The sequence below is a fragment of the Nyctereutes procyonoides genome, unplaced genomic scaffold (genome assembly GCF_905146905.1).
Source record: "Nyctereutes procyonoides isolate TBG_1078 unplaced genomic scaffold, NYPRO_anot_genome, whole genome shotgun sequence".
Lineage (NCBI taxonomy): Eukaryota > Metazoa > Chordata > Mammalia > Carnivora > Canidae > Nyctereutes > Nyctereutes procyonoides.
This window is the reverse complement of record NW_026575037.1, coordinates 15286067-15303008: the sequence shown is the minus strand read 5'-3', so window position 1 is coordinate 15303008 and position 16942 is coordinate 15286067. Positions and strand designations below refer to the sequence as shown.

The 16942-nt window shown below is 43.1% G+C and overlaps 1 long non-coding RNA gene across 13 annotated transcripts in view; it reads right to left on the bottom strand.

Moving 5' to 3' along the window:
* The window catches only part of LOC129505869 (uncharacterized), a 143404-nt gene that overhangs the window by 42314 nt on the left and 84148 nt on the right, over positions 1 to 16942 (bottom strand). For all 13 annotated transcript variants that reach the window (XR_008663613.1, XR_008663617.1, XR_008663619.1 and 10 more), the window contains one exon: positions 491 to 565. This is a non-coding gene — a long non-coding RNA (uncharacterized LOC129505869). The remainder of the gene's footprint in view (positions 1 to 490; positions 566 to 16942) is intronic.

Here is a 16942-nt window from a genome sequence, read left to right as displayed (position 1 = left end):
ACTTCTACTTAGAATGCCTTCCACCTGACCTATTTGCCTAGAAAATCCCTCTCCATCCCTTAGAATCTGATATGTATGTAACTTCTATGAGGTCTGTACCTCGCACTGCCCCACCCCACCTCCACACAGAAGGAACTATATCATATGTTAATGGTGTTACACTTAGGATATAATTCTTGATGTCATTATCTGTTTATCTGTATGTTCCTGCACCAGATTACGGATAAAACCAGGAACAATGTTTCATTTCTCTTTGCTTTCCAGCCTCTGTTGCGGTGCCTGACAAGTTAAAGATACTCAAAAAGTATTTTTGAACAATGACGATGATGGTGATGTTGATGATGTGGTAGGAGGATAATTTCACTCCTTTCAAGAGAAATGAAGAGCTCTTCCAGCTTTTAGTATATTAGCTAAGGTAATCAGTGTAGGCTGCTATAAAATACAGTTTCCAAATATGACTACTAGAACCCAGTACAAGGCTATTACTTACTCACGAACATCTGGTGTAGGTTGGACTCCTTCCATTGTGTGTTTTTTTCCATCTTGGAGTCCTTCGCTTCCAGCTCTTCAGATGAAAGAAAAACAAGACATACCAGGTTTTAATATAGGTGGCCTCAAAATAACATCATCTGCCCATATACAACTGGGCAAAGCTCAGGATCACATGGCCCATCTAATTTCAAGGCAGCCTGGGAGATGTAACCTTCCTTATATCCAATAAAAAACCAAAGTGGTGAACACTGAAAGACTTTTGCCATAGTCTGCCCTTCTGGACATCTAATATCCATTATACTCTTCCTTTCACTCACCTCACAGGTCAAGGTTCCATCCAGTCACCACCTTTACATCATGTCCAGAATACGTGAGTGATGCACCATCTTCACCATCAGTCTGATATAGTACCTCTAGTACTATATAGTACTACATATTAAAAAGACAAGTTATCTGTTTCTCAACTTCCCCACCATCACAACCCATTTATAATGATAGAAAAGAACAACAAATAATCCAATTGAAAAGGGAAAGAATGGATGGTGTGCAGCATTATGGGCCATAGCCACGCTAAAACCCTTCCGGGTCAGCACTGTGAAGTCCGTATCCTCTGGACATGGAGGATGTGTGTAGAGTTTGCTCTAGAAAGGACTCCCTTCTTTTGTTCTTCTCCTTGGCCACGTGTGAAGTGAGTGTGGAAGAACACCCTTCATTAGGAACAGTGCCACTCTAAAAGCTTGACTTCTGCTCAGTCTGGAATGGGTTGGAAACTCAGAATTATTTAAGCCTTGAACAAAGAAGGACTTTTTTAGGTCTAGGCCCTTGGGTTCTTTGGTAATGCAGTCCTCAAAAACTTGGAAGACACAGGATATATCTGCTTCCAATCAGGTCCATGTGCCAGCAGCCACACGCAGTTGTTTTCTAGACATTGCTACCAAATCTACCTTTTTTCTTTGCCCCTTCTCATCCATGCCTTTCTTTCTCTCAGCATAATTACCTAAAGATATTGAGGCTCTCAGAAAGAATAGATGGGAAGACTGTACCCTTGATTTGATTTTTGTCTCAAATAATTCCATTCAATTGAGAACTCTTACTAGATATTTGTCGCTTAAAGCCCTTTTTGGTACCATGTCTTACTGAGTGAGTCTAAAATAAATTTATTTCTTCCAATAGTACAGCCCAAATTTCTCTATTCTGTATTCTATTTCTTTTTTTTTTATTAATTTTTATTGGTGTTCAATTTACCAACATACAGAATAACACCCAGTGCTCATCCCGTCAAGTGTCCCCCTCAGTGCCCGTCACCCATTCACCCCCACCCCCCGCCCTCCTCCCCTTCCACCACCCCTAGTTCATTTCCCAGAGTTAGAAGTCTTTATGTTCTGTGTCCCTTTCTGATATCTCCCACACATTTCTTCTCCCTTCCCTTATATTCCCCTTCACTATTATTCATATTCCCCAAATGAATGAGAACATACACTGTTTGTCCTTCTCCGATTGACTTACTTCACTCAGCATAATACCCTCCAGTTCCATCCACGTTGAAGCAAATGGTGGGTATTTGTCGTTTCTAATGGCTGAGTAATATTCCATTGTATACATAAACCACATCTTCTTTACCCATTCATCTTTCGATGGGCACCGAGGCTCCTTCCACAGTTTGGCTATTGTGGACATGGCTGCTAGAAACATCGGGGTGCAGGTGTCCCGGCGTTTCATTGCATCTGAATCTTTGGGGTAAATCCCTAACAGTGCAATTGCTGGGTCGTAGGGCAGGTCTATTTTTAATTCTTTGAGGAACCTCCACACAGTTTTCCAGAGTGGCTGCACCAGTTCACATTCCCACCAACAGTGTAAGAGGGTTCCCTTTTCTCCGCATCCTCTCCAACATTTGTTGTTTCCTGCCTTGTTAATTTTCCCCATTCTCACTGGTGTGAGGTGGTATCTCATTGTGGTTTTGTTTGTATTTCCCTGATGGCAAGTGATGCAGAGCATTTTCTCATGTGCATGTTGGCCATGTCTATGTCTTCCTCTGTGAGATTTCTCTTCATGTTATTTCTGCTTGCAAACTCATGATGCTTTCCTGAGTCACCTCTTTCTCTCAATACACATCTAGATTTCTTGTGATACTAAAAACACTGCTGAAATTCTGTGTTTTTAAACATTTCCCCTAAAGGTATAAACTGTGCATGTGGCTGCCTTCCAATTAATAGCAGACAATAGTTATATGATTTGTCACAGCATAACCTGAAGTTCTATCTTCCATTTTCTGGTATTAGTTGCCTTTCTGCCTGACACTGAACTACTAAACCAAAAATATATATTTAACATAGTATGAAAGTCAAGGAATATGATTTGGTTATGTCAACACCCCACTTCTGGTACCAGTTTCTGTATTACAACCATAAATCCCTGTTACTATAACAACAATCTCAGTGGTCTACACAGTACTTCATTTCTCCCTCATGCCACTGTGAATGCAATTCTGGTAGTTCTCTTTGGAGGTTTTCTTCCAAGTAATGATTCAGGAACCCAAACTCCTTCCACTCTGTGATATTAGAATTTTAAACCAGTGGCAACTGAACACTGTAGAAGGGGAAGTGAAGCCAGAATACCATTTAAGATGTTTTTAGGGGCAGGACTAGAACTAGTTTATATTCTTCTGTCCCAATTTTTTTGGCCAGAACCCTGTCACATGATCCCAACCTAGCAAGGAGGAAATAAAATGTTCCTGTGTGCTCAGGAATAGGAAATGGGACTGATGAGCTTAGAGCTCTCCTTCCTGTATTATAATGTGTCATGATTTGTAATGTGTCATTGACTCCTTACTGATGACTGACCATGCTGAGAAGAGATTATTTTCTCAGTCATCAACAAGATGTCCATTATTGGACAATAATGATATCTTATTTTTATATTAAAAATGCAGGTTCAAAATCCTTTGAAATTACTTATGAAGAATTTAAGGCAAGTATAATTTTCTTCCCACTTAGCAAATAATATAAAATTAAAACAGTAAGAGACATCACGGGACCCACTGTGATTCATCCAACAAGTTACCAGAACTTTGGCTTCAAAAGATGACCTTCTCCAACCAAATCTGTATAACACAAGCGATTACTATGTCAATTGCAATTTGTCATGACCATGCAGGTCCCCACAATGGAGATGGCTTCGTGTAAGTGAGCTGGTTATCCACATGCTCTAGTCAGACTCACCAGCCACCCAATTCCCTCTCCTTTGAAAGGCACACCGCAATACAAGGGGACAGAGGACCCGATTTACCAACAAGTAGTAAGCAGTGTAGTAGTACAGTGGAAAGAGCAAAGTTTTGAGTAAAAGAGATCTAGGGTCTTGCATTGGTTATATGTCCTGAGCAAGTAATTTGAACATCTCTGAAGCTCAGTTGCCTCATTTCTCATCTGTAAAATAAAGGATAATATATCTAACCTGTATAATAGTGTGAACATCTGAGACACACACACACACACACAGAGCGTGCTGATTTTCACACAATATAAATTGACAGCAGTATCCTTAATGGTCAGTGTTCATGTCATACTAGGTATTGACAATTTTAATATCATCCCTGAGTGTACTAAATTAGTCTACACCTATTTATTTATTTGTGCCTGAAACAGGCCTATAATTTTTCTAGGCATTATGAAAGATAAAAAGAAATTTAATATAAGATAGATCCAGACCTCTAGTTTTGAGGCCAACTATATAAGGTTGACATGACAGGAATGTGACAGGAATTCCCTCTTTGAATTCAAAGAGGGAATTTCTGTGAGCATTGGCTGGATGAGTCAAAGAAGGTTCCATGAAGAAGGTAACTCTATGAGTTTGGAGGATGCCAGAGGAAGGGAGATGTTTCTCCATAAAGCTTGGTTAAGTAAAGAATACTGAGGAGACAGTCAGACAAGAGAGGAGAGCAACTAAGGAAAAATGAACGTTATCACCAGGGCTACACATTCATTCTGAGTAAAATGATACTTAATCCTTCAATGAAAAAGGGCAAAAATCCCATTCCCAAAGGGAACACTGTGTTTCCAGAGGGTACTGATACGGACACAATTATAATGGATTCTACTAATTGCAAAAATATGTACACAGAGGAAAATTTTTAAATGTATATCTTTTGTATGATTTTGATAAGGTACGGTGTATTTGGTGTTTTTCCAATGCAATAATCCTTGTCTTTCTATTTCCTTTCTCCAATGTTCTCTTTTTCTACTCCATATGTGATACTACAACAGAAACATGGCAAGTACCTAGGACAGTGGGTTGGCACAAAGCAGGTGCCTAATGAATATTTGTTAAATATTAATTTGTTTAACAAAGTTCTGAATAAGTTTTGCCCAGCAGAATTGCAGCACTTTGTAGTCTTCAAATCAGGCAAGGTGAGTAGGTCACCTCCTTAAAAAAGAGACAAAGAAGGGGCACCTGGGTGGTTCAGTCAGTTAAGTGTCTGCCTTCAACTCAGGTCATTATCTCAGGATCCTGGGATAGAGTTCCACATCAGGCTCCCTGCTCATCAGAGAGCCTGCTTCTCCCTCTACCTCTGCCATTCCCTCTGCTTGTGTTCTCTCTCTCTCTCTCTCTCTCTCTCTCTCTCAAATAAATAAATAAAATCTAAAAAGAGAGAGAGAGAAAGAGACAAAGAAGACTGCTGATACACTCTTACAATGAGTTGAAAAGAATATGTAAGTAAATGAGTAGATTATATCTAGTTGATGAGAAAGGCAGACAGCCCAGGAAAAGCCCATCTTTGGAAATTTTAGCATACTCATTGTCTAGTGTCCACTTTTCCAAGCTCAGCACACACTGGTTAATATGCTCACAGCTTTGATGGGTCCTTCAGCAAAGCACCTTCCTTCCCTAATGTTTCCTCTAAGTTCCACTAAAATAGTGGAATGGCTTAAAACAACCAGGGTGGGTCATCTCCAACCCATACGTACCAAGTATCATTTTTTAAGTTGAAGTGATATAATTTCCCTCTTCCTTTAAATCATGATTCCTTATAGTTTCCGTCCATAAATCTGATTCCCAGTTTTTAAGTGATAGGCAAAATATCAGCGAAAAAAAGGAAGTTATTGGCCAACATTTATAATCAAATTAGTATTTATTTTTGTGTGTGAGTGCTTCATAAAATGATCATCTTGAAAGCTAAGCTTTGAGAGAAAGGGACTTCTAAATTTCAGAAGTTTCCTCTATGTATGGAAGCAAAGCAGTACTTTGAGTAAAAATATGGAATTTTACAGGAGTAGAGAATTTAGAATATGATATAAGGGGCATTCTTACCTGCTTGGGGAGAAAATTTGAAGGTATTCTGGACCAAGGAGGAGGAAGAAATGGAAAATGTGAAAAAAAAAAGAAAAGAAAAAAGAAAAGGAAAGAAGAAAGGAAACTAGGAGCTAGGTACATAGCCCGACTTCTGAGGCTACCCGCACTAGGAATTCCCCAGAGCAATGGGGCTTGTTCTTTGCTTCCTGTGAACATACCAGGAGAATTTCAATCCTGCTCTCCCCTCCCCAGTGTCTGCATGGGTACTAAACCCTCAGCAATGGTACCATTGCCAGATAGGTTAACCTGGCTGAGGGAATTGTTGAGATGTCCTGAAGTAGACCTTCTGGTTTCCCAAGGCTTGTACTTGGTATACATGGAATCCAGAAGTTCCCTTATGGTCCTGTGAGAGGATACAGTGCTGAGAGGTCAGAGGACATGCAGGGATCTGGAGCTGGAACAACACACCACAGAGTGCAAGGACTCCACCACCAGAAGCAAATGGCCAGGACCACAAGCAGGATTAAATAGAAACCCCCCAAAAGACCAGATGAAAGAGCCACTCCTTTGTGGCCACCAGCCCAGGGTTCCCAGGGAACAGATGAAACCTATCAGGCAGTAAAGACTAGCAAGGACTTAGAGGCAACAAGCCAATCCAAGCTTCTGTCCCCACCCACCATGACAGCATCCTCCCAAGCCCAAATGCTGTCTATAGCTGCCAGGTGGGAGGGAAGAACAGCCCCAAAAGACTGACATTTACCCCAAAGAGGCTCTTGTTAGTGTGAGAAAGGGTTGCCTTTAGTTGTCAAGGTTAAGTCCCATCTTGTGCATCTCCACCTCCCCATAAGAAAGGGACAAGGGATCACAGCAAAATGAAAAATTACATAAAAAAGTAACATGTTCTATGCTTTTAATTCAGCTGAGTGTAGTGCATGTGATTTCTAACCCTGACTCTTAATGATGCAAAGTTGCTGGTCAAAATGCCCAGAAGCTCTACCCATGCTTTAAGTGATACAGTGCTAGAGAACAGAAATACATGTAATGTCATCTAAATTATATAGTTTTGTATGGCTTTTCATCTATTAATAAATTATAAAATTTTGAGGGATTTATATCATAGGTCCAATTGGAGGGAAGAAATTCAGTCACTACTTTTCCACTTAAAAATGTTTTTTTCCTTACCATTGGTGGGGAGAACAGAGGCATTCCTCATCCTACCGCACTTCACAAACATTTCATCCTTTACAGATTAAGAGTTAGTGCCAATCCTATATAGAGCAAATCTATCAGTACCAATTTTCCAACAATGTTCACTCACTTCGTGTCTCTGTGCCACATTTTGGTTATTCTCACAATATTTCAAACTGTTTCGTCATCCTTACCTTTGATATGGCGATCTGTGATCTGTGATCTGCGACATTACTATTATAATTGTCTTGGAGTAACATGATCCACTTCCATATAAGATAGTAAATCTACTAGACAAATCTTGTGGTGTTCTGATGTTCCACCAACCAGCCATTCCCCATCCTCTCCTTCTCCTCAGGCCTCCTTACTCCCAGAGCCATGACAGTATTGAAAGGCCCCTAAGTATTTAAGTGAAAGAAGATTCACAGGTCCCTCCTTTTAAATCAAAGGGTAGAAATGATGAAGCTTAGTGAGGGAGGCATGTCGAAAGCTGAGATGGGCTGAGAGCTAGGCCTCTTGCACTGAACAGTTAGCCAAGATGTGAATGCAAAGGAGAAGTTCTTGAAGGAAATTAAAAGTGCTGCTCCAGTGAACACACAAATGATAAGAAAGTGAAACAGTCTTATTGCTGATATGGAGAAAGTGTTAGTGGTCTGGATAGGAGATCAAACTAGCCACAACATTCCCTTAAACCAAAGCCTAATTCAGAGCAATGCCTCTACTCTCTTTAATTCTATGGAGGCCACAAAAGGTGAGGAAGCTACCAAAGAAAAGTCTGAAGCCAGCAGGGATTGGTTCATGAGGTTTAAGGAGAGACGCCATCTCCGTAACATAGAAGTGCCAGATGAAGCAGCAAGTGCTGGTGTAGAAGCTGCAGCAAATTACCCAGTAGATCTAGCTAAGAGAACTCATGAAGGTGGCTACACTAAACAACAGACATTCAAGGTTGACATAATAGCCTTCTCTTAGAAGAAGATGCCCTCTAGAACTTTCATAGCTACAGAGAAAAATCATTGCCTGGCTTCAAAGCTTCAAAGCACAGGCTGATTCTTGTTAGGAGGTAGTGCAGCTGGTGCCTTTCTCTTAAAGCCACTGCTTATCTACTATTCTGAAAATCCTAGGGCCCTTAAGAATGATGCGAAATCTACTCCACCTGTGCTCTAGAAATGGAGCAACAAATCCTGCATGACAGCAGGATTACAACATGGTTTTACTGAATATTTTAAGCCCACTGTTGAGACCTACTGCCCAGAAAAAAAAAAGATTCCTTTCAAAAGATTACTGCTAATTGGCAATGCACCTGCTCACCCAAGAGCTGTGATGGAGATATACAATAGGATTAATGTTGTTTTCATTAATGTTGTTTTCAACACAACATCCATTCTGCAGAGGCCAGAGACATGCAGGGATCTGGAGTTGGAAGAAGGCCACAGATCAAGGAGCGATTTCACCTTTCAAGTCTTATCATTTAAGAAATACATTTTGTAAGGCTGTAGCTGCCACTGATGATGACTCCTCTGATGAATTTGGGCAAAGTTAATTGAAAGGACTCACCGTTGTGGATGCCATTAAGAACATCCATGATTCATGGGAAGAGACCCAAATGTCAACATAAACAGGAGTTTGGAAGAAGTCGATTCCAACCCTCACGGATGACTTTGAGGAATTCAAGACCTCAGTAGAAGAAGCAACTGTAGATGTGGTGGGAATACTAAGAATTAGAATCAGAAGCAGAGCCTGAAGATGGGACTGAATTGCTACAATCTCACAATAAAACTTTAAGAGATGATGTGCTCTTCTTAAGGGAGCAATGAAAGTCATTTCTTGAAATGGAATCTACTCCTGGTGAAGATGCTATAAAGACTGTTGAAATGACAACCAAGAATTTAGAATATTACAAAAACTTAGTTGATAAAGAAACAGCAGGATTGGAGAAGATTGATTCCAAATTTGAGAGAAGTTCTCCTGTGGGCAAAATGCTATCAAACAGCATCACATGCTACAGAGAAATCATTCATGAGAGGAAGAGTCAATAGATCCGGCAAACATTATTGCTGGCTTATTTTGCAAAATGGCCACAGCCACTCCAGCCTTCAGCAACCATCACCATGATCAGTCAGCAGCCAGCAACATCGAGGCAAGACCCTCTGCCAGCAATTATTATGACCCACTGAAAGCTCAGATGATGGTTTGTGTTTTTTAAGCAATAAAGTAATTTTAAATCAAGGTATTTATATTGTTTTTTTAGCCATAATGCTATTGCACACTTAATAGACTATAGTATAGCATAAATATAACTTCTATAGGTACTGGGAAACCAAAAAATTTATTTGACTCACTTTATTGCAATATTTGCTTTATTATAGTGGTCTATCACAGAGCCCACAGTATCTCCTAGATATACCTGTGATAAAAAAAACAAAGTCATGCATGTAGTTGTGCTATGAATCTATATTTGTCATTTATAAAAATAGCACATCAGAAATGTCTGGCAAAGGGGCCTTTGGGTGGCTCAGTCGGTTAGGCATCTGCCTCTTGGTTTCAATTCAAGTCATGATCTCAGGGTTGTGAGGTCAATCTTCAGGCTCCCCGCTCAGTGGAGTGTCAGCTTCTCTCCCTCTCTCTCTGCTCCTCCCCCTGCTTGTGTGCTCTCTTTCTCTCTCTCTCTCAAAGAAATAATTTTTTTTTAATTTCAGAAATTCCTGGGAAAGAAATAATTTGCTACAGAGACTTTGCATATACTATCTTAAGTATTCTTCAAACTTACCAGGTTAATCAGGCATTATTCTCACATTCTAGATGAGGAAACTCAAACTCTGATAAATCAAGATTTACTTTTCCAGGTTCACCGAAGCGAAAAGGTACTGGAACTTGCATTGGCATGCACCAACACGACTTTGGTAGGACCCTTTCTGTTGCCTCGCATGGCCCAGGATATCACACCCCTGCCCAGCATTTCACACAGAGAATTGCCTAATGACTGCACCCCTGATGAACACACCAAGCTGATGCCTCCTGTTGCCTGGAAATGGACACCAAAATGTCCCATCAAAACTGCCACCCTCAGACTTTATTTGACTTTACTGAGACCCAGCAGCTCACATCATCTCCTCTCCTCACTCAGGAGATGTCTTCCTTTTCCCTCAGTTTCCTGATTTTGACACTAGAAGTAAAGAATTATTTTTTCTCTCTGGCTGCCACATTTGCATTCACTCCAATTAACACATTCAATTCTCTAAAGAAAAGGCCAGATTGCCTTTCTGGTTCCTCAGCTTTTCAGGCTCCTGGTCTTAAGGACCATTGTCTTGATAAATCAGAAACAGCAGTGGGGAGCTTATTAGCTGGGCGGCTAAGCCTCGCCCAGGTGCCTTCAGATACCTGCCTATTCCGTTAGACACGGGACATGCCATAAGGAGCATGCACAAGCCACAAAGTGAGGTGCCACAATCACTTGGAAACCCAGCCTACAGGAGCATCTGAGGTGAGCATGCAGGTCTTCAGAAGACACTCAGAGAAAGGCTTGTAAGACAAGATGCAGACATCACATCCTGTGGAGTCTGAAGCATGTGGTAGGACAATTATGGTGGGCTTTCTGAAGTTGTGGAAAAGAATGAAAATGGCCAGTTCCTCAGGACATAAGGAAAAATAGGCCTTGAGCCAGTGGAAACCAAGAAAGAAGCCAGAAAGAAATGAAAGCTTTTCTAGCTTTTCCTTACTATTCCTTTCTACATTAAAAGCCAATTTTACTAGCATTTTTGTCAGCCAGAGTCCTTTGTAAACAAACATTTCCAAATTCCCAGGCCATTGAAAATGAAGATTCATAAAGCTGTTTGGAGGACTGTAACCTTACCTGCCTTTGTGAATCTTAGTACAAATTAAAGAGTGGCTGCCCTTTTTTAAACAATTGACTAATACTTTATGAAACCGGCAATTCATAATTAGAATATTTAGAGGGGCACCTGGGTCGCTCAGTGGTTGAGCATCTGCCTTTGGCTCAGGTTGTGATCCCGGGTCCTAGGATCGAGCCCCACATTGGGCTCCCCGCGGGGAACCTGCTTCTCCCTATGTCTCTGCCTCTTTCTCTGTCTCTCATGAATAAATAAATAAAATCTTAAAAAAAAAAAGAATGTTTAGAACTTTGACTTAACCAGAATATCTGACTTGTGGGAGAATTTTGCTCTGGAATGGGCTAAGAATTGACTAGCTGGTATTCTGAAAATCCATGTCGTTCAGAAATAGAGGGATGATGTGGCCTCCCAAATGTGATCATTTATTAACTGTGTGAACTTCCAGGCCTTTGAACTCTCTGTGCCTTATTTTTCTCATTTATAAATGAGGGTAATGATATCTTCCCTCCCCACTTGTGGTACTTACACATGATAGGAACGGGCCTGTGCCCAGCACATCTTTGCACGCAGAAACACTCAACAAATACAACCGCAGTTCTGAGGATGATGATAGCCATCATTTTGAATAGTGCTACGACTTGTTCTTTCATCTCTAAGTCTTCCCTCGTTCTACCTGCCTCTACACACCGTTGCATCATTCTGGCCTTCCATCCCTGCTCTCCCCATACCCCTAACACTGAGCCCCCAACACTGAGCCCTGAGCATCTTCCCAGATTCTATGTTCCGCAGCCCCTCCCTTTCTCATGCAAACAATAAAGAGTTGTCTGGGAATATCAGAGACTCTCCCAGGCCAGCTCTCTCCTCCACAGAGACCCCACCCCCCTGCCCTCGTCTTGATTTTTCCCATCATTTCCTCTTTCTCTGGGCCAGACCTGGATAAACTTGTGGTTTCCTTCCTTTGCGCTCTCTGGAGAGCTGAGTCCTGCACACTTGAAAGCCTAAAAACTTGTCATTTCCACCTTGAACTAGTGGCTGACCTCGCCAGACAGCCTGGGAAATGAATTAGTGTCCTTAAGCAGAGGCAGAACGTGAGCAGTGACCCAGCTCCCCTGAGCAACTATGGGAACTGTCAAGGCCTAAGCAAAGTTCCCTTTTTCCCAACCCCTTTAATTATGTTGAAAACTATGTCATATTGTTTTTGAAAAAGTTAATGAAATAGTAGGTAAAGGTGAACCAAGGAACATAATTTACTTGGATTTCCTTGCAAGCTTTTGATAAGGTCCCTCATAAAAGGCTATTAAGGAAAATAGATGACCAGAGGGCTACAGGCAAAAGTCTTTTTGGTGTATTAAAAAATTGTTAAGCTATTTTCGAAGGAAGAATCACTGATGTTGGCTACTTCTTGGAGTGGAGGGAGGTTAATCACAGGCTGTCCTCAGTGTTAGTGTTTGGACTTTCAGTGTTTGAACAATTTATGAAGGAAAAGAAAGCCAAGTTAATCAAAGACGCCAAATGATTACCACGGTGTGAGCTTCCCAGGGTGTTTGGCATGAATGAAGTCTCCTTGTCCATCACCCAGGAGCGTAGTCCTTGGAGTGAGAACTGGGCGGGGCCCAGAAGAGGAAACTTCTAAGGATGGGAACTAAATCCCGAAAACCGTGCAGGGAAAGACAAACAACGCTTTTCATGTGATGGACCAAGTGCAGCCGGGCAGAGGCTGGAGGGAAGGGCGTGACAACTTTGCAAGTGTCCTTCCCACCCTCCCAGCAGATGGTGGTTTAAGGCCATGAAAAATCAGAAATGAGTGGCATGGGTGGAAAGCATTTAAGCAACATGAAGACACCATTTTGCATGCTTTTCATTCCAAAGTTGTAAAAGAATAATTCTACGGGTAAAGGGGAGCCAATGAAATGTAACAGGGGATAAGGCTCTCCTGGGTAATTCTTGTATTTGACCTCGTGCAGCAGAAGGTTAACAGGGGACCCTCAAGACCTGTTTGCTGTCTACTGTAGGGGGCAACAGGAAAAGCTTCACTTTTACAAAAGAAGACAGCCCTTCCTTTAAAGTGCTTGAAATCTAATGATACACTTATTATCACAGGCTCACTGCAGCTCCCCACCCATCCACCCCCAAATATTTTCACCCTAAAAAAGGACAGAAGGAATTACACGAGTATCTCGATGCTGTAGAGACAAATCCCAGCTTTTCTCCCCCTCATTAATCTTTAGGACACTCCTTATCAAGCCTCACCTGTATTTTTCAAGATCAAAAAGTCCTGAACGCAAAAGTCACACAGAGATCAATGGCAAAGTGAATTCTAGTCTTAGTTTGCCAAACTTCTTTTCTTCGGCCCAGTCAAGTCATAGCTCTAGTTCATATATACTGTGTTATTTGCATGGCAGGAATGCCTTTATTCTGACAGAGACAGAGAGAGTGCATGAAATAATATATTGGACATAAAAATACTCCTCTTGGGGGCACCTGGGTGGCTCAGTCAGTTAAGCATCCAACTCTTGGTTTTGGCTCAGGTCATAATCTCAGGGTCCTGAGATCAAGCCTCGGATCAGGCTCGGCACTCACCACAGTCTGCTTGTCCCTCTTCCTTTGCTCCTCCCCCTGTTTGCTCTCTCTCTCTCTCATAAAGAAAAAAAAAACTTAAAAAAAAACACTCCTCTTGAAGAATCCAGCAATAGACCCACACAAATATGGTCAACTTACTTTTGACAAAGGTGCAAAGACAATTCAATAGAGAAGGGATAGTATTATAAACAAATAGCACTGGAAAAATTGGTGCTGGAAACACTATTTTTTAATTTTAAAAAAAGAAGGGGCTCCTGTGTGGTGCAGTCATTTAAGTATCCAACTCTTGGTTTTGGCTCAGGTCACGATCTCAGGGTCATGAGACAGAGTCCCGAGTCAGGCTCCATGCTCAGTTCAGAGTCTGCTTAAGATTCTCTTTCTCTCTCCCTCTACCCATTCCCCCCACGTGCTTTTCTCTCTCTCTCTCTCTCTCTCTCTCTCTCTCTCTCTCTCTAAAATAAATAAGTCCAAATAAATAAAATAGAAGAAAAACCTCAATACATACCTTATAGAAAGGTTAACAAAAATGGATCATAAATGTAAATGGAATTACAAAATTATCAATTTCTATGAGAAAATATAGAAAATCTTTGCAACATTTGGGGTCGACACAAAGTTCTTAGCTACAGCTGCAAAAGTGTTATCCATAAAAGAAAAAAATGGGTAAAATTCAACTTGATAAAAATTCAAAACCTCAGGACCTGAGTCATAAGCAGGAACCAAAACAAAAAGGAAACCTCTCATTTTTTTCCAACGAGACTTCGCAACATAAAACCTCTTCTCAGGAACATGAGAAGAAGCATGAGCAAGTAAATTGAAAAAATGGCAGCACCTCAGCTAACTTTTCCCCCAAAATGGGTCAGGTAGACATTAATGGCTCTTTCCTAGTAATTTGTGTGCTTTTATAGTACTTGACACACTTTATTGTCGTTAATTGTCTTGAGCTCATCCCATCTCGTGCACAAATGTCCTCATGGGTTGTGGGCCCCCCTCGAGGGGCAGGGCCAAGTGTGATTATATCCATGCACCCTCAGAACCCAGCAGAACCCAGTGTGATCCGGAACGCAGTGTCAGTACTTGCTGGAAGAGTGAAAGACAGGAGGAGGAAAGCAAGAAAAGATGGGACAGACATTGTGAGGAGAAAGGGAAGGGAAGAGAGTAAGAGAAAAGGAAGGAGGAAAGGAAGGGAGGAGGGGAGAAAGGAAGGAAGGAAGGAAGGAAGGAAGGAAGGAAGGAAGGAAGGAAGGAAGAAAGGAAGGAAGGGAGGGAGGGAGGGGATGGAAGGAAGGGAGGGATGGGAAGAAGAGAGGGAGGGATGGGAGGGAGGGAGGGAGAAAGGAAGAGGGTGGGAGGGAAGAAAGAAAGGGAGGGGAGGGAAAGAATGGAAGGATGGGAGGAAGACAGGGAGGGAGAGAGGAGGGGGATAGGAGGGAGGAAAGGAAGGGGGTGGGAGAAAGGGAAGGAAGGGAGGGGAGGGAAGAATGGAAGGACGGGGGAAGACAAGGAGGGATGGGAGGGAGGGAGGAAAGGAAGGGGGTGGGAGAGAGGGAAGGAAGGGAAGGGAGGGAAAGAAGGGAGGGATGGGAGGGGGGGAGGGAGAGAGGAAGGGGGTGGGAGGGAGAGAGGAAGGAGGGAGGAAGGGGGTGGGAGAGAGGGAAGGGAGGGAGGGAGGGAGGGGAGAAAGAGATGGATGTGAGTGGGAAGGATTAAAGGAAAATGTGCCTACAGTGAAGGAATCAAGGGCCCACAGGGGCTACTACAGGAGGGACAGAGTCTGGCATGAGATGGAGCAGCAGGGGACCAGGGGATCCTCTGGAGCCCCTGGACCCCAAATCAGCCATGGCCACGTGGTCAGGCCACACTCCCTGGAACTGCGCCACCCCGGGTCCCCCGTGCTGCAGGCCCCTGGACATCAGGAGCCACCGTGGGGCTCAGCGTGGTCCCAGCGGCCGAGGCTGCGGGCTAGTGCCCGGGGCGCCCCCCCCTGCTCCCCGGCTGCAGGCCTGGGGGTCGGAGCCAGAACCGGCAGGTCAGGGCGCAGAGGAGCTGCTGGCACGACCGACCTCTCCCGCTCTCCCGTTTCCAATGGCCCGGGCGGCATTGCTGGGGAAACGGGAGAGGCCGGGCAGCCAGCAGCCCAGAGTGAGAACTTCCCCTTGCCAGAGCCAGCTGCTGGCTGCCATCTGGGCAGGGGCAGTGCCAGTTTCCCAAATCTGCCTTCCCTCTGGAAAAGGGGGAGAAAACTGTGCTGAGAAGATAGCTTCTCCCTCCATCCTGAGGCTCTCAGTTAAAAACCCAACAAAACCGGCCTTTGAAAAAGGAAGGGATGGGAAATGCTACTTGCTTGGGCCTTTTCCAGAGGAATTTGCTTCTCCCGCAGCCTTGACATCCAAGAAAAATCTCTATTCGCCCTCCATTTCCCTTGGTTCTTGCATTTTTACTTAGTGGCAACCTTTAGTTTTTTTTATATCAAAATCTCACCGTTTGCACAAATAAAAATCGGTGTGTCTTTTACATTTGTCACGGAGGGATGGGATCACCTGCCATAAGCTGAAATTCTCTGAGAGGTGTGAGTTAGTCTTTTTACTTCACTCTCTCCCTTGGATAACCCAGCACTCCATGGATGCTCTCTGCTGGGCTCACTCAGTCCCTGAACGCAGATTGAGCACCTTTTCTAAACCCCGGCACAGGACCATCGATGAAGAATTGAAGAGGATACTGCTCCTGTTCTCAGAGGTCAGCCAGTCGAATGGAGACATTCCCTCAGGTCCTCCCAGATGTCAGCTGCAGCGTGTCAGCCCTGAGACTACATGTTATTTACTTTGCTACTACTCTGTTTCCAGGGGGCATGGGGAAAAGAGTTGGCTCCTGACAGAGCACAGAATCAAGGAGATCCTCTGCAAAACCAAGCACGGGCAAACTTTATCCAGGGAGGAGAGTCAACCTATTTAACAAACCACCCACCATGGGCACTGAGCAGTCAGGACAAACCCTAGATTTATTTTGTATTTTTCTTTTCACTCCCAAACCCTTCCTTCTCCATCTTGACATCTTTCTTTTTAATGAAGCAAGGAACTGACCCAACAGCCCACCACAGCAAGTGGATGGGTGCAGAGAAAGCAGTGCCACATGAGAACCTCATCTTCATGGAGATCCTCACGGTGGGTCTTCAGTTTGCCTCCCAGCTTTGCCGGCATCCTGGTTCTGAAACAACTCTAAACCTGCTTATTGCGCATTGAAGAGTTGGAAAACGCAGGCTGAAAGCCAGGGAAGGTCTGGAGAGTGAGGAGGGCTCTCTGAAATAGACGCCTGGGTCTCCCAGCTCCAGAGCCTTAATGGTTAGCCTACCTGGGGAGGGGCAATAGGGCCCTTAAGAAAAAGTGGTTCGTGCTGTCCTAATTCACAAGAACAGTGTGCTATCATACTTTTTAAGTGTTTCCTAAGTTAATTTATAATAATGAAAAATATGGGTAAATGCAGGTCGCGTAGGATTGAGCCTATAGTGAGCATTCATTGTCTCACGAATTGGAGTGTGAGTGATGCCCTTT